This window comes from Microtus pennsylvanicus, chromosome 8 (genome assembly GCF_037038515.1).
Source record: "Microtus pennsylvanicus isolate mMicPen1 chromosome 8, mMicPen1.hap1, whole genome shotgun sequence".
Lineage (NCBI taxonomy): Eukaryota > Metazoa > Chordata > Mammalia > Rodentia > Cricetidae > Microtus > Microtus pennsylvanicus.
In genome coordinates, this window is record NC_134586.1 from 31,066,718 (window position 1) to 31,084,275 (window position 17,558).

A 17,558-nucleotide genomic window follows, 5' to 3' on the forward strand; every position below is an offset into this window, starting at 1 on the left:
CTGACTTAGGTGTAATAGAGAAAAAGAGGACCATGCAACCCATTTAAAATGGTTGTTGTAAATCTGACATAGTCGTCAAAAAAAAAAAACACAACTGTGCCACGAGCGTCCCTGTGAAAGGCTGGAATTCCTAAATTAGCTTTTATTTAAAAAGAAAAAACATAACAAACTCCTGAGATTGAGAAGCAGGTTGCCACTTTAAAATATAACACGAATTTAATTTGTTTCTCTGTCCAAGGTCTTACATTTTAGAAGTTAAACTGAAAATCTTTGTCTTCAGAATTAGACATAGATATAGAATTTCTGTGTAGAAATTGTAGCAACGTCTAGAGGTAAAGAACCTTAATGGAAATGTTAGTAACATGAAATTTCTCCAGGAGGTGGGGTCTGTCCTCCACTTTGATTTACAGATTACAAGATTGAGATTGTGAGTGGGTGATAATTTTACAGTGTCGTGTAACAGGGATGCTCAAAGGTGGGGTTTTAACTCAACAATACCATGTCCTCCACCAACAAGAGTTACAGAGTTGGGTTGGTGGTTTTTTTTTTTTTTTTTGAATTCACACACCCACTCTCTGGCTAGTAGAGAAACATTAAAAAGCTGCTTCTGGTTTGTGGGTGGTAACCTTTTAATTTCTAAAGATTTTTCAGCTGCTTACAGACCAAATAGCTGATGAGCCCCAAAGGAAAATTCTAGATATCAAAAATTCATTAGCACATGATCTAGATCTCTTGTAATTATGAGCATCTATTAAAGATTCGACATGGTGTTGGTGCTGTGTACTCTATAGGAAATGAGATTTCCCAGAGTTTTTGCATCTTAAGATAAATAGACGCGCAAACAGCTGTCGCTGTCATGCCACTTTGCAGTAGCTGAGCCTTTCGTGGCTCCCTGGAGTTTCAGGGTCTTGCACTAGTTTGTGAGACCAGTACTTTGAGCTGTTTGGTTCATCCCTGCGAGAACAGGAGAAAATCTAAACTCTTGTGACATTATGGACCACTTGCTCGTTAATTCACCAGCCCTTCCTTTGGCCCAGAAGTCTTTCTAGATTGTGGTGAAGGAACAAAAACAGACAAGGCCTCTGTCTCAGTAAGCTGTATTCTGTGTGGAGCTGGGGAATAGATGATAAGCAGACAGGACCATTTCAGGTAATATAAGACAGTAGGCAGTAAGCTTTGCTTTGTTGCTTTTGTGAAGGAGAAGGTAAATACTTTAGGCTTTGGGGCACACCACCTCTGCCGCAGCCATGCAGCCGCTGTTTCAGTGTGTGCCTCAACAGACAAAAGGTAAACTGGCATGCCTATTTTCTAGTTAAATTTGGACACTGAAGTTTTAATTTCATTCAATTTTTACATATCATGTAATATTCGTTCTTCCCTCCCTGTTCTTCTGCCTGTGTGCCACCATGCCCAGCTATTATAAAATCTTAGAAGTTGAAAGAAAAATTAATTCTCACTCAATTACTTTCTTAAATTTTCTGAGTGGTTTTCTAGCCTGTATATGAACAGCTTTCATGAAGGAAAATTCATGACTTCCAGATAGTCTATGCTGGTGTAGATGTAATCGTTAGAATCTTCCTCCTGTGAGATTTGATCTTCATACCTGGAAGTGAGCCTGTGTTGGTGTGTTAACAGAAATCACTCACATAAAGTGCAAACTGTATGAGACAGCCCTCTAAACTCAGAAAATATGGTCTGAATATTTTTGTATATATAATCATTTAGAGTTATTATGCACATTAAAGGCCAGGAGACACTGAGCTTCATGGGAGGAAGGAACAGGGGAAAGGAATTTTTATGTAGATTTGTAGGCCTCCAAACCCTTTGCTTTTAAAAATAGCTAATCTCTAGCAGAGTGTGGGAGAAGGAGAATTTTGATGGGCTGCTTCCTTCATTCAAACTTTATTTCTGTTGTTAAATTAAGTCTCCATCACACTAATAAATGCTTATAGTTGTACCATTAAAATTAAGGTGACATACAGGTAAAGGCATGATACAAAAAGTAGCCAACATATATACCCTGTCCTGTGAAAAGTTGTTACAAAAATCTTGGCCACCTGCTTCCTGTCTTTCCCTGTTGGCATTTCCTGTTGTGGTGCTAGGGAACAGCTGTCACTTTCTTTGTCCTTGAGTATTGGTCACATCTTACCAGAAGTCAGCTGGTATGTTAATTGGTGTATAGTGATTACTTTTTGCCACATGGTTCTTAAAGTATTTGAGCATTGCTAGTGTGTTGACATTCAACTTTTTACCTTTCAGAGATTCTTTTTGTTTTTTGTCAAGGTGAGAAGTTTTTACATTTCTTTCTTTTTTAACGTATATTTATTTTTTGGGTGTGTCTGGGTGTATTGCGCGCACGTGTGTGTGTGTGTGTGCTGTGTCTGTGTGTATGTGTCACAGCACTTGTGGAGGTAAAGGACAATCTACAGGACTCAGTTATTTCCACCGTGTTGGTCTCAGAGATGGAACCCAAGTCATCAGGATTGGTGGCAAACACCATGCATAATCATCTCTCTAGTCCACTTTCTTACATTTCTTGTTGCCTTTTTCTCATTTATTTACCATTTAGATTGCTCTTGTGAATGTGCCTGTTTATCTTTCCTTTACTTTGAAGTCCTGAAGTGCATATTATGATACAGACTCAAGTTTTTGATCTCTGAACTGAAACCTTCTTTTTTGACTGAGATCAAGTGTAGACTTTATATTTCTCATTCTTTCATCTCTACCTTTTAAGCGTTCTTGTATTCTGTGCTGTTTCATGTACACTATCACTACTTCACAGTAAGACACGCTTCATGAAGGCAAAGATCATATTTTAGGCATTTCCTTTTCTTTTATGGTCCTGGAAATCACACCCACAGCCTTGTATATGCTAGGCGAGCACTTTACTCTTACCCACCAAACCATCTTTCTATCCCTTTCTCATTATCTGTATCCTTCTACTTTGCAGTGAGAAGCTGTCCACATCTTATTTACTTAATTCTAGTTCTAGTCTTTACATGCAGTGATTTCAAGGTGGTTAATTTTGGGTGACAACTGTATTAACTTAAGGACAGTGCTTCTGAACAGTTCCTTTCCTTTTGATCATTTAGACTGAGTAAATGTTTCTTCAGTTGGTCCTGAGCTTGTCCCAGTAGTTGTAATAGATTTCATTCTCCTGTCACATTTTGGGTTCTACTCTGAGAACCCTGTGTGTCCTGGTTATTTAATTAATCAGTATTATTTTATTGTTTAATCAGTATTATATGCTGATTTAGTTCACTTTGCTTTAAGGGTCTGTAGGGCTTGGTAGACTTTTATATATTGTTTAAAAATATAGCTGGTCCTGTGTTTTACTTTAATGTATGTTTCTGCTGTATGTAGGGTGTGTGTATGACTGCACATGCGCAGAGGTCAGGGAGAACACTGAGTGTCCTAATGACCTGTTACTCTCTGCCATATTGTTTTGAGACAGTATCGCTCATTGAACCGGGAGCTAGGCTGGTGGATCGCAAGCCTCAGAGATCTTCTGTCTTCACCCACCACAGCACTGGTGTTACAAGCCCAGCTTATTTTGTGAATACTGGGGCTTTGAAGTCAGGTCCTCATGCTTGCACAGTAAGTGTTCATGCCCACTAGGCCATCTAGCTCCTAATAACTTGTTTTTTTTGGGGGGGGGGGTAGTGTATATGTTTGTGTTAGATGTTGACTTCAGTTATCTTCCTTGGTGGCTTTTCACTTTATCTTTCTGAGACAAGGTGTCTGGGTGACCTGGGTGCTTACCAGTTGGCTAGATTGTTTGGCCAGGGAGCTTCCAAGATCCATCTTACTCACTTCCTCTGTGTTAGGGTTATAGAGGTGCAGGGTAATGCAGGGGTTTTTGTTTTGTTTGTTTTTTTATGGGTGTTGGGGATCTTGGACTTGAATTTTTCCTCTTGTGTAGCGGACATTTTACTATTTCTCCAGTCTAATTTTAAATATCTTATATTTATAGTTACATTATCATGCACAATAACTTCACAGCACTAGAAAATTAGTACTTTGCATGTTTGTTCCCCCCCAGCTGTTGGAAGTCACTCATTAATCTGCTATAACTTTCCTTTTCTAAAATGTCGTATCAAAAATTTTAAAGTACTGGGGCTAGAGAGGTATCTCAGCAGTTAAGAACACCTGCACCTACTGCTTTTGCAGAAGACAGAGGTTTGTTTTCCACACACACATGGCAGCTCATAACTGTCTGTAGCTCCAATTACAGGTGATTCTACACCCTCTGCTAGACTTTGGGCACTGCATACTGTGGTGTACATATAGAGATGCAGGCATACAAAAAGATGCTGAGAATTGAACCAAGGTCCTCTGAAAGAGCAATCAGTGCTTTTAACTACTGAGCCATCTCTCCAGCCCCTTGAATACCTTTAATGAGCAAAACTTTTTTTAAAGTATTAGGCGATACATGGAACAAACATATAGACATGTGTTTTTGTTGTAATTCATATGAAAAATTCACAACTGAAATGTGTAATTAACTCTTCATAATGCTCTATTCAGTGTTTTTAGTATATTCATAATGTTGTACAGTTGCTACCATATACTCATAACACTTATCATTTCCAAAAGAACCCTTACCCATTGAACAGGCTCTTTCCTCCATCCTCTGGTAATTACCAGTCTTATTTCTTCACCATGAATTTGTCTCTTCTGGATATTTTTTATAAAAGAAGCCATATGATAATACAGGCATTTTGCTTCTTCTTTCTTTCACTTGCTGATTCTAATGGTCCATATGCTAGCATATTTCAGTGCTATTTTATGGCCAAATATTTCATTTATAGGGGCTGGAGAAGTGGCTCCGTGGTTAATAAAGCTTGCTGTTTTTCCAGACCTGAGTTTGGTCCTCACCACTCACATTGGTTAGCGCTGTACTGCCTGTAATTATATAATTCCAGCTCCAAATGATCTGAGGACACCATATGTATGCATTTGTTCTGCCTCCACCATATAGATAAAGTAACATAAATCTTTAAAAATTCTTTTGTATAGTTAACACTACATTTTAGTTATGGCTTTATCAGTTGATGAATATTTACAGTTTTCATGTAACCCAGTCTGACCATGAATTTGAGGTTGGCCTTGAACTCCCAATCCTCCTACCTCTGTCTCCCAAATGCTAGGATTTCAGATGTGTACACTTTGCCCAGCCTCTACTTTTTGAATGTGAAGAATCATTTTGTTTTGCCAGGCATGGTAGTATGTGTCTCTTATCTCAGTTAACTCATTTGAAATGTGAGGATATCTTGAGCTCAGGAATTTGAGGCCAATTTGAGCAACATAACAAGGTCAGTGTTAGAAGAGTCAGGTGGGGAGAGAGAGAGAGGGGCGGGGGGAGGAGGAGGGAGGAAGAGAGGAAGAGGAAATGCTAATTGGAACTTTCTTGTATAGATTTAAAGAAAAAATTGGCCGTTTCTTCAGTTGAATTGATGTGGTTCTTTGGATCAGTGTATGACCATATAAACTGAAAATCACCACAGATCTGCAGTGAAATTGAAGCATTGGAAGTTGCTAGCTCACATGTAATATTCTTAAGTGAAAAATGAAGTCACAAAATTTTCTTTTTTACTCCATTTTTCAGAGTAATGAATTTTTGTCCTTAGCCAGGCACCAATAGTTGACCTCTTGAATTTTGTCCGAACATCCTGATGTGTACTATTGAGTTGTGGCAGGGAGGAGCAAGTAGTCTTGCTAGAGAACTTGAAATATTGGGTCTGGTGCAGGGCTCAAAGGATCTGAATGGATCCATTTCATTTAACATTATGCATTTGGAGGAATCCTGGGCAGTATTCCATTCCCATTCTGTTCTCTGACTTCAAATAATATTGAATTACAGAGATTTTATTCTTACTAACCACATTTCCCCTGAGGTTTGAACTATGATGTTTTCTGATATTCTTTTTCTTTCTCCAAGTTTTATTGTGCAACTACTGCTTTGACTAATTAATTTTCCTCAGGAAGACTTGATAAAGGTTCTCTTCTTTTTGCCAGTTTAGAGTAGCTTGGCTGATTGATTAAATTAACCTTCTTTAAAGCAAAGAACATTATTTGCTGACTTACTTTTTGACTTGACTTCAGGACTGTCTGCAGACACAGAAAATTAAATTATATATTGGTCTCTGTACTTTATCTGAAAGTGCTCTTCTATAAGCAACCCCTTAAAAAGGCTTGAAAACCACCTGTAAATGCAACACTGGACTAGATTTTAGTTTCATTTCTCCAAAAGACACTCTGTTATGGGATATGCATCTTGAGAATATTGATTCTGATTTAAGGGAAAGCATGGTAGAACTGAATTCTGTTAATCAAGAATCTTGGGTTTGTTTTTTTTTAAAAATAGACACCTCCTTCCTTCCTTCCTTCTCTCCCCCCTATTCTCCTGTCCTTCCTTACTTCCTTCCTCTCTTCCTCCCTTCCTCCATCTGGAGACAGGAAGGTCTTACTATATAGTTTACAGTGGCCTCTATGTATGTAGCCCAAGCTGGCCTTAAACTCTCAAACCTCCTGCTGCTTCTACCTTTTTTAGTGCTTCTGATTGTAGCTATATTCCACCATGTCCAGCTTGTGAAGTCATTTTTATTTTAATAATATAATTGGATTCAATTTTTTTATTTCTAGGACTCTTCAGTGTGTGTGTGTGTGTGTGTGTGTGTGTGTGTGTGTGTGTGTGTGTGTGTAGTTCAGGTTTCTGTGTGGAATGTTTCCCTTGATTAAATGTTTCTTATGGTTCCTTTTATAGCTAGTATTTCTTGGAACGTCTTTAATGTGCCTTCAGCTATGTGAGTGTGGACCTGCCTGTTGTTGACGACTGTGTTCTATTGTTTTAAAGATGTTGCTTTACTTTCTGCTATAGTTGTGTTCATCCTCATTTTATATATGCTTGGGTTTTTTTCATACTTTTATTTCCATTTCAAAAAAAAGTTTTGTTTCTTAGATAGTGTTATATATATTTCCCAAGGTGGCCTAAAACTTGCTATTTAGCCAGGAGTGACCTGCTCTTAGAGTCTTCTTTCTTCTGTCTCCCAAGTGCTAGCCTTACAAGTGTGTACCTTCCTGTAGTTTCTGGGGATCAAACCCAGGTTGTCAGACATTGCTGCAAGCATCCTTACCCACTGAGCCAGAATTGTCTATTTTGACTCAGATTGTTTCTTTGTTGTTGTCATTATAAGGAATTTAAGGGTTCTTGGATCTTAATCCCATTTCAGATACACAATTTTGAGATATTTTCTTCCATTCTGTTTTCTTGAGCTCCATTTAAAATTTTTGCTTTGTTCTTGACAAGACAGGGTTGTCTGTATTGTCTCTGCTGACCTAGAATTCAGAGTCATTCTACCTCAGCTTTCTGAGCATTGGTTAAGAGTATGTGCCACTAAGCCTGAGTTAAGATGTTTTCTCTTGTTTAGGGTTTCTAAGGAGTTTGATTTTGATGTGCTTTGGTAATGTTTTAATTTTCTTATGTTCTTCTTTTGTTGAGCTTTTGGGATTTAGTACTTCCTCATTAAAATACCCCTTTCTGTAGTTAGTAGTTAAATGTGTGTTATTACATGTTACCAGGCTTCTTGAGGTTGCCCCAGCTTCACTGCCCTTGGTTTCATTTGGTTAGTTGGTTGCTGTGTCTTTGCAGTCACTTTACCTCCTGCTTAGTCTCACGCAGCCTGTTTCAGTCAGCCACTATATGTATCTACACAGTCCGGCTGGTGAGAGAGGCAGGGACACCAGACTAGAACAGATTTCCAGTTCTGTAAGATTGCTGACAAGGACACGAAAGCACTGTGTCAGTTTAACCTTAATGTCCCTCAGTTTCCATATTAACTTTTGGTATTTTGCAAGATTACTTAACATTTCTGCTCAGGGACATTTGTATTAGTTTTACAGTACTTGTTTCATTTGGTGTCAGAATGCTTGTGCTGCTTGGTGGACTTTTGACTGCTAAGATTATTTGGGTGTTTTATGACCATCTTTCTTGCTATGACACACTTGAAATATCTTTTTACATATTTATAATTTATACAAATGAGTTATGTTTTCTGTTTTAAGTGATTAGAGTTTTCTTTAGTTGTTGCTTTCCTTGGTAACTCTACTACCAGACAGGTTGACCCATTTTCTATCACTTTTATGTGTTCACAGTAACTTTTTATGAAAAATTTTTTGTATGAGTGTTTTGCCTGCATGTATATCTGTTGCCACATGTGTGCCTTGTGCCTATGGAGGTCAGAAGACGGCATCTGATCACCTAGAACTGGAGTTACAGGTAGTTGTAAACCACCATATGCATGCTGGGAATTGGACCCTGATCTCTCTGCAAGAGAAGCCAGTGCTCTTAACCACTGTGCCATCTCTGCAGCCCCTAACTTGGAAAATTTTAAAGACTAAAAACTGATAGCTGTTTGTTAACCAGTTGTTAAAAAAAATTATTGCATTTTTATTTAGTGTGTGTGTGTGCGCGCACACACACACACACATGTCACAGCACACATGTTGGGGTCAGAGAACAACCTATTATTAGAGTTGGTTCTCTTATACAGTATGCTTCCTGAGAATCAAACTCAGGTCCTCAAGCTTGGTGGCAAGTACTTTTATCTGCTAAGATCTTCTGGCCCTGTCATTCGCTTTCAGTAGTATTTGTTTCTCCTTCTGCTGCCCCTCTGTCCAACAGGTATCACCCTTTAGAAAACACATACCCACTGTTAGCACTTCGTTTACATGCTGACCTGTTGAAATAGGTGCGGCAGGGGCTGAGTCCCCGGCACCTGGCCGCCCCCACGGCTGGCTTTACCCAAAATAATTACACAGACACTGTATTCTTTTAATCACTGCTTGCCCATTTCTATCTAGCGTCTTCTAGGCTAACTCTCGCACCTGGACTAGCCCATTTCTAATATTCTATGTAGCACAGCTAGGTGCACTTACCGGGAAGATTCTAGCCTACGTCCATCCTGGGTCGGAGCTTCATCGCGTGTGTCTGCCCAGGAGCCGGGAGCATGGTGTCTCTCTCTGAGGCGTCTGCTCCTGAGAGGAGAGCTGTGGAGTCTGAGCTCACTTCCTCTTCCTCCCAGCGTTCTGTTCTGTTTACTCCTCCTACCTATCTTCTAACCAATGAGGGCCAAGCAGTTTCTTTTTATTTAACCAATGACCTTCCTCCATCATTTCCCCTTTTTCGGTTTAAACAAAAACAACAACAACAAAAAAAAGGCTTTAACTTTAACATAGCAAAATTACATATAACAAAACAATTATCAAGTAAAAGTTACAATAATCTTTATCATAACTAAGGAAAACTATAACTATAACTAACTATTCTTAACTCCATCAAAGACTCCAGAAAGATACAATACTACCTAAGCAAACAAGAAAAAAGCAACTTTTAAAACTCTAGAAATGACAGAGACATCTCGCTGCCTGGACAGTCACCCAAAGTTCCTCTGTACCGTTGGGGCATCCATCTTCAGCCTTCAGGCCCATGGTATCCAGCAGACATTTCCATAAAGCAGGAAAATTCAAAGTCAGTTCAGTCACTATCTGTTGTGTCCTGCAGAATGTCTCGCAGACTCTTTCATGAATCAGGAACCCCGAAAGATCATCTCACCTTAGGCAAGTTCAGTAGTCCTCTCTCTGTGGGTTCTCTGTGTCCAGTTTATGCAATAGTCCAGGCAAGAGCAGTTTCTTGCCCAAATGGCTATCAAACTCCATAAGGTGCCTCTTCGATGCCCATCTTCCTCTTGAAGTAGATTGGTGCTGCCAGGAGCAGAGTGTCTCATTGTCATGAAAAGTCCTCAGTTATTAAAACATTAAATGTCCTATTCTGTAATCTTTGAAAGACATGAAGAATGTCTATCTAAAATATATCTCTATATATCTAGAAAATCTAACTAACATGACTGCAAGCTTTACTATTATCGATGATTATCCATTAACAACCTATATTTCTTAATTATACAGTACATATTTAAATGAACTACACAATCACAATACCTTAATCAAAATCAGAAACACTTATACATATAACAAAATTGACCTTAAATCTCTATCAATAAAGCAAAATCTATACTAATCAAATTATTCATATCTATATCATATCCCCCTTTAAATGTAAAAGAACAGTTATAAACCATATTTGGGAACATGGGCGCAGTTTTTTCTCTCCAAACTGCTTCCTGCTGAACGGGGGCGTCGTTAATTAGGTCTTTCACGGTATAACCTGTGTGCTAGTTTCATCTCAGTTGGCAGTTGAGCGAAGCAATTTTCTGAAGATGTTCACAACAACCCTTCAGGATGGCGTGGTCCATCATACAAAATCGGAATAGAAGAAATGAACAGTGTCTCATTCTCTGTGAAAACAAAATAAGAAACTCCTTTCCAAAGCATCATGTCCTTAGATCCAAATTTCAAAGTCAAGGCATCAAAATATCTATGTTGGATTAGTTCACAGCATATATAAACAAATATATTTTAGCAGCTGTTGCTCCTTCCTCAGCATTCAAACAATTCAAAGAGAGCATAATAGCACACAGTATCAAAATTCTCTGTCTATTTTCTATCTTTGTTCACCTTTGTTTTAATCTCTATTTCGTTTATTTTTACTTTTAACTTTTTGCTTTTTGAGACAGGTTCTCTGTATCTTTGACATAGAATAACTCTGTAGACCAGGCTGCCCTTGAACTCTAAGAGATCGGCCTGTCTCTGCCTTCCAGGCATTGGGATTAAAGGCGTGTGCTACCACACCTTGAAGTCACAGAGGTCAATCTCCCTCTGCCTTCCAAGTGTTGGGATTAAAGGTGTGTACTACCACACACAACAACTCTCTTCCTTTTTTTTTACTTTAAGAACTTCAACTTTTAGTCTGCATATATTTTTAATACACTGTAAACCATTTAAAAATTTTCTTTGTCTTTGAATCTCTCTTTACTGTATATCTCTCTTTTTCTGACCACATGAGTCTTTAATTTACCAAGCAATATCAGTAGGACTAAAGCCATGCCTTTGCCAGCTAGATCCAGTCCATTCCGTAGCTTTCCAGCCTCATGGCTGAGGTACTGGCTGTAGCCATGTTTACTGCCACAACTCTATGGCATTTCAAGGTCCCTGCCAGCAAGCGAGCTTCAGCAGCCTGTGCTTGCAAACCGCACGAACCGCCTGCGTAAAAGAGTCAGAGTTTGCCCTGGCAGGACAGCCCAGAAAGCCAGCATTTTTAAATGGCGCAGCTTTTTTCCTGCTACGGCTGAAAACCAAAAGCATGCATTCAGTTTTTCGTCAACACCATTTAGGTGTTTCGTGGCAGGATCTCTTAATGAGCTGCAGGGTTTTGCAGCTGAAGCTGAGTCAGGAAAGCCTCTTTTAGATGAGAGCACTTGCTTGCCTCTAGCAAGCAGAGTAGAACCGAGAAATTGCAGCTACCAAGAAAACATGCTTTACTCTTTCCCAAGCTTTTTTAGGCTTTCTGTGGATTCAGTTGTCCACACGTCTGGGCGCCATTCTGTTGAAATAGGAGCGGCGGGGCTGCGTCCCCGGCACCCGACCACCCCCACGGCTAGCTTTACCCAAAATAATTACACAGACACTGTATTCTTTTAATCACTGCTTGCCCATTTCTATCTAGCGTCTTCTAGGCTAACTCTCGCACCTGGACTAGCCCATTTCTAATATTCTATGTAGCACAGCTAGGTGCGCTTACCGGGAAGATTCTAGCCTACGTCCATCCTGGGTCGGAGCTTCATCACGTGTGTCTGCCCAGGAGCCGGGAGCATGGTGTCTCTCTCTGAGGCGTCTGCTCCGGAGAGGAGAGCTGTGGAGTCTGAGCTCACTTCCTCTTCCTCCCAGCGTTCTGTTCTGTTTACTCCTCCCACCTATCTTCTAACCAATGAGGGCCAAGCAGTTTCTTTTTATTTAACCAATGACCTTCCTCCATCACTGACCCTTGGTAAACAGATGTTCTTGGTCACACGTTTAGAATGAGAGTTAATACTCCATATTGGATTTATTTCTATAAGAAATTGCTTCTGTATCTCTTTTTAAAAAGATCCTTTGGAGAAGCATTTTGGATTCCAGCTACTCACCATCTCTGCAAAGTGAGCTCTCTGCTTCTGTGTGTCTGAGGTGTGCCCTTTTTCCTGCAGGTACTTCACGCAGGTACCCATTGCCACATACAGTGGTGATGCATCCAGACACTGTCCTCTCTAGTACTCAGTTCTTTTATGCACTTGCTCTTTTCTCCAGTTTCCTTTTCCTTCCAACAGCTGTGCTAGCTCAATAAGAATTTCCCCACTGTATTTAATATAGCAGCTCATTGTTCAACACAGAAAGCAGTTTGTTGAGACTGTAACTTTGATGAACTTTGCTTTCATTCTGCATAAACTTAATGGTTCTGGGAAAGTTATATAACAGTACGTGGGCATATGACTTTGTGGTTAGTTTCAGTATCATTGGCAAGAAGAAATATGGTGCTGTAGATTTTGAATTAGAAATTAAGATTCCAAACTCAGTTCTGACATTACTGTTATGCTTTGAGAATTAATATATGTTTGTTGTTTCATCTCTTAAATTGGAAAATTTGCTTGCTTTAGACACCTTCATGGGATTATTATTAGAATTAAATTAAAAATTGGTGTGAAAGACTACCCAAAAGACTATAAAGGGCTCTTGTTGCTTCATCACACCATAGGCAGAGTAATTCATTCCACTCTCCAGTCTTTTATTCTGGAAACCTCTGATAGTATAGACCTGCTATGATCATGACACTGTTTTTCAGTTCTATGGATCAAACCCAGAGCTTTGTATAAGCCCTCTACTCCTCCCAGTTCTACAAGTAAGTTTTAAAATATCCAGTTCTTAATCATGGATGCACAACAGTTTTACAAGTTTTTACTGAATACCCTTCAGTATACTTTATTTTTATTTTGTTATTTTTTAACTTACTTTTATTTTATGTTTACCAGTGTTTTACCTGCATATATTGTGTGCAAGGGTGTCAGATTTCCTGAAACTGGAGTTATAGACAGTTGTAAGCTACCATGTGGGTCCTGGGAATTAAACCAGAAATTTAATTCTGGGTTTAATTCTGGAAGAGCAACCAGTGCTCTTATTAAAAACAAAAAAGAAAAAAGAAAAAACAAAAAAAAAACATTGAACTATTTCCCCAGTCCCTTGTTATTATTTTTTGACACAGGTTCTCATCATGTAATTTAGTTACCTGAAACTCACCATGCAGTCCAGACTGGCCTCTAAATCACTGAATTCTACCTGCCTCTGCCTCCCTGTGTGCTGGGATTAAAGGCTTCTGCCACCATGCCCAATCAGTATATTCTATAAGTTTTTACTGTTTTTTTAATTTATGTATATGGATGTTTTGCCTGTGTATATGCCTGTTTGCTGCATGTGAGCAGTGCCTGCAGAGAGTATCAGATTCCCTGGAGCTGGAATTATAGATAGATGATTGATTGCAAACCATAGTGAGTGCTAGGAACTGAACTTGTACCCTCTGGAAAAGCATCAAGTGCTCTGACCCATATCTCCAACTCATTACTCTAGTTTCATTTTTTTAAGTTTTATTGTATTTATTTTGAGACAAAGTTCTACTTTGTAGCCATGACTGGCCTCAGATTCATTATGTTGACCAGACTGGTCTTGAACTCACAGAAATCTGTCTGCCTCTGTCTCCCCTTACTCCATTACTCTATTAAAGTGTATTTGTTGAGTATGATTCTAAGAAGAAAACGTAGAGTCAGAAATTCGGGCATGATTCCTTGTGCCTGTAGTCCCAGCACTCTGGAGGCTCACGGGGAAGATTGCTGTGAGTTCATAGCCACCCTGTACTACATAGTTTAAGACCAGTCTGGGCTACAGAGAGAGACCCTATTTCAAAAGAGCAACTACAACAAAAGTAAGCTCTTAGGTGGTAGTGAACTATTTTGCTTTATAAACTAGTAGCTTGGAAAGGCCAAAAGCAGAATTACCAGTGAGGAGGTTGTTGCAAACAAAACTGAAAGAAGAAGGCTGTTTGGGCTAGAAGGTAGCAGAGATTGTGATGTGTAGTTTGATTTGGGATGTGCTTTTCTAAGCACACTCAGCAGGTTAAGTGCATAGATTGGGTGTGTGCTTTGGAACCAAAAGTAAAGAGCAAGGTCCGTTAAGAGGGCTTTGCACTACATTTTTAGTAAATGCCCTTGCTGTACACTCAGATGGGAAAGACTGGAAGAGAAAGTTCTTGGGAGAGGGAAACAGGAGCTCAGTTTTAGACATCCATAGAGATGACTTGGGGATTAGTGGTGCTGAACAGGCATCCAGGATTTAGGAAGGAAGGGTCTGCTGGAGGCATACTTAAGGATATTGTTGACCCAGAAGGATAAAGCAAGGATTAGATGCCAGAGGGCTAGCAGATATGAAAGAAGTAGCTGAAGAACTTAATTACTAATGTTTACAGGTCAGATAGAGGAGGAGGAAACACAAAGAGGTAGATTAAAACAGTTACAGAGGCTCCCTGAAGCCAGTGAGTGGAGTGTGTCAAGGAGTAGGAAGTAGGCCACTCTGTGTAACACTGGGAATTAACCATTTGTGGAAAAGGGTTAGAAACATGGCCAGAAATGATTTTAGTGAGACTGTAAAGGTTAAAGTCTGATAGGAGTGGGAGTCTTTCTAAAAACAAATCACATTCTAAACCCTGATGAATTTGGATATTTAGATAGAAATCTGCTACTCTGTACAAATAGACCTCTCCTACCCCCACTGCGGTACCTGGTATCAGATGCAAAAATTGTTGCCACACCCCCCAGCCCTAGATAAACATCTACTTGTTTAAATAATATTACTGACCACTGCCTTGATTAATTTGTTCAGTTTAAGTAATGTTGGACATTTTTATTTGAAGAAATCTCTGTGCGATTCTCAACTAGTAGCTCTTGGTTCCTAAATGTTTCATACCTGACGGTTTTATATTGACTTGGCAGTTACTATGAAAAGTAAGAGAACTGGGGATTGGGTAGGAAGACATTGGCTGTCAGCAGCTCTTCCTTCCTGTGTTATAGGCTAGAATGACACTTTGGTCTGTCAAAGGGTCTGTTTTGTTCTTGCTGTCCATTCTCAATCAGAAGTATCCAGAATATGTGGCTTCCTTTGCCAGATAAGCTTGTATAGATAAGCAAAGTGGTCAGAGGTTACTAGATCCAGCTTCACATAAGCCTTTGTGTAAGATAAATTTTTCTTCGTTTGTTTATTAAAAGGTACTGTTGAGTACTCAAATATCGGGTGCTTCTGTTCTAGGTGTTTAAGATATAATGAATAAAAATTTGTGCCTTATTAGAGTTTATGTTCTAGTGGAAATGCAGTAGCAGATGGAGGCCAGAGCTAGTTTGTAGACTCAGGCTAGTACTATCATAATGCATCAGGCTGCAGAAAGCCCAGGGAAGGCTATTGTAAGTTGAACTTCCCTTTCACAGACATTGTGGGGGAAACAGGAAGCAATTGAGCATTTACCTGGCAACATGGTTGTGCGGGGAGATTAAGGTTACCAAAGTTTATTCTCTCCTTTTTAGATTCTTCTGTGTAATGGCAGTTTATGAAAGTGATCCCATGGCAGTTCAAGTTAGCAGCTATCCAGAATCTTTCATAGGCAAGACCCCTATGCTAGATGATAATATTCAGACAATAGTCTTTAAGGATCTACTTGACAACACTTTCTAATGCATAATGTAATTCCTAAAGTGGTTTTGTCTAAAATTTTTTATGCATTTATTCCATGTATAGGAGTCTTTACCTGCATGTAAGTATGTATGTAAACCATATGCCCAGCCCCAACAGAGGTCAGAAGAGGGCATCAGCTTCCCTGGAACTGCAGTAACAGATTTTCATGAACCACCATGCCCTTTGCAAGAGCAATGGATGCTCTTAACCACTGAGCTATCTCTCCAGCTTTTTGTTTGCTTGTGGGGTTTTGTTGTGAATTTTTAAAAGACAGGATCTCATGTAGTCCTGGCTGGGCTCAAACTCCCTTATAGAAGATGACTTTGAAATTCTGACCTCCTGCCTCTACCTCCCTAGTGTAGGATTATAGATAGGCCTGTACCACCACAGCTAGTTTATGTGATGTAGGGATCAACATAGGGCCTTGTGCGTGTTAGGCATGAACTTTTATCAACTGCTCTGCATCCCCAGTCCCAAAAGTGGTTTTGAAATTTAAAACTGAAAATATATTAAATTTATAAGTGTACGTCTATGTCTCTGTGAGCATATACTATGTATGTATGGGTATGTGTAGAGTCTAGAAGAGGATTTCTGATCCTCTGGAGCTGAGTTATAGGTAGTTGTGAGTTAACCAATGTAGGTGCTTGGTCTAAACTTGGGTCCCTGGGAAAGCAGCAAGTGCTCTTAACTGCTACTATATCTCTCCGGACCTCAGATTTGAACTTTTTCTTAAATTACTTTTTAGTATAAGTAGTTTTGAGTAGGGCATGTGAATCTGGAGGTCAAAACACAGCTTGCAGGACTTGGTGCAGACTTATTGCCAACCACCTTTACCTGCTTAGCTGTCATGCTGTTTATTAATTTTTTTCACTTCTGACCTTTTTTTGAGTAGAAATACCAAAATGTTGAAACAGTTCAAAAAAGACACCTTGCTTTAATCTCTGATTCTCAGCTGCCAGCTTTTATCCTTGGCTGGGGGGAGCACATTTTTAAACCAGTTTTTGTGTCTCCCAGATATTTTATATACACATATGTTTATATTTGTATTTTACCTTTAAAAATTCAGAAGCCTACGTACTGAAACATTTTACTGATCCCTTGGGTTGTTTTTGTTTTTGTTTTTTTAAAGTTACATGATTTCTGGAAACAACTGACTTTTTTTAAGATTGATTTATTATGTGTACAGTATTCTTAGTATTCTGCCTGCATGTATGCCTGCAGGCCAGAAGAGGGCACCAGATCTCATTACAGATGGCTGTGAGCCACCATGTGGTTGCCAGGAATTGAACTCAGGACCTTTGGAAGAGTAGGCAGTGCTTTTAACCACTGAGCCATCTCTCCAGCCCCCTTGGGTTGTTTTTGTTTTGTTTTGTTTTTTCATTAAGGTAGATTACTACTGACAAACTTACATTTTTTTTTAAATAGTTTTATACTGTTTTATGTTATGTACTTACCAGGATTTTTTTTTAATTGAGAAAAGGAGAAAAAAAAAACAAGTTTCCACCTCCTCCCAGCCTCCCATTTCCCTCCCCCTCCTCCCACCCTTCTCCTCCTTCTCCCACCCTTACCAGGATTTTATCTTTTTAAAAAAATTTATGTGTGTCTTAAATCCATGACATGGCAACTCTTGAAAAAGAAAGCATTTAGTTGGGTCTTGCTTACAGTATCAGAGTCCATAGTCATGGTGGGAGGCATAGTGGCTCACAGACGATATGATGCAGAAGTTCTACATGCAGATCTGCAGGCAGCAGGAAGAGAGTAACCCTGGGCCTGGTTTGGGACCTTGAAACCTCAGAGCCCATCCTTAGTGACATACTTACTCCAACAAGGACACACCTTCTAATCTCTCTCAAGTAGTG

The 17,558-nt window shown here is 39.4% G+C and overlaps 1 protein-coding gene across 3 annotated transcripts in view; it reads left to right on the forward strand.

Moving 5' to 3' along the window:
- Positions 1 to 17,558, forward strand: part of Tmcc1 (transmembrane and coiled-coil domain family 1) — a 196,685-nt gene that overhangs the window by 847 nt on the left and 178,280 nt on the right. Inside the window, exon 2 of one of the 3 annotated variants that reach the window (XM_075983072.1) lies at positions 3,455 to 3,597. The exons of the other annotated variants lie outside the window; for them this stretch is intronic. The gene's annotated coding sequence lies outside the window, so the exon portion shown is untranslated. The remainder of the gene's footprint in view (positions 1 to 3,454; positions 3,598 to 17,558) is intronic. 3 annotated transcript variants of the gene reach the window in all.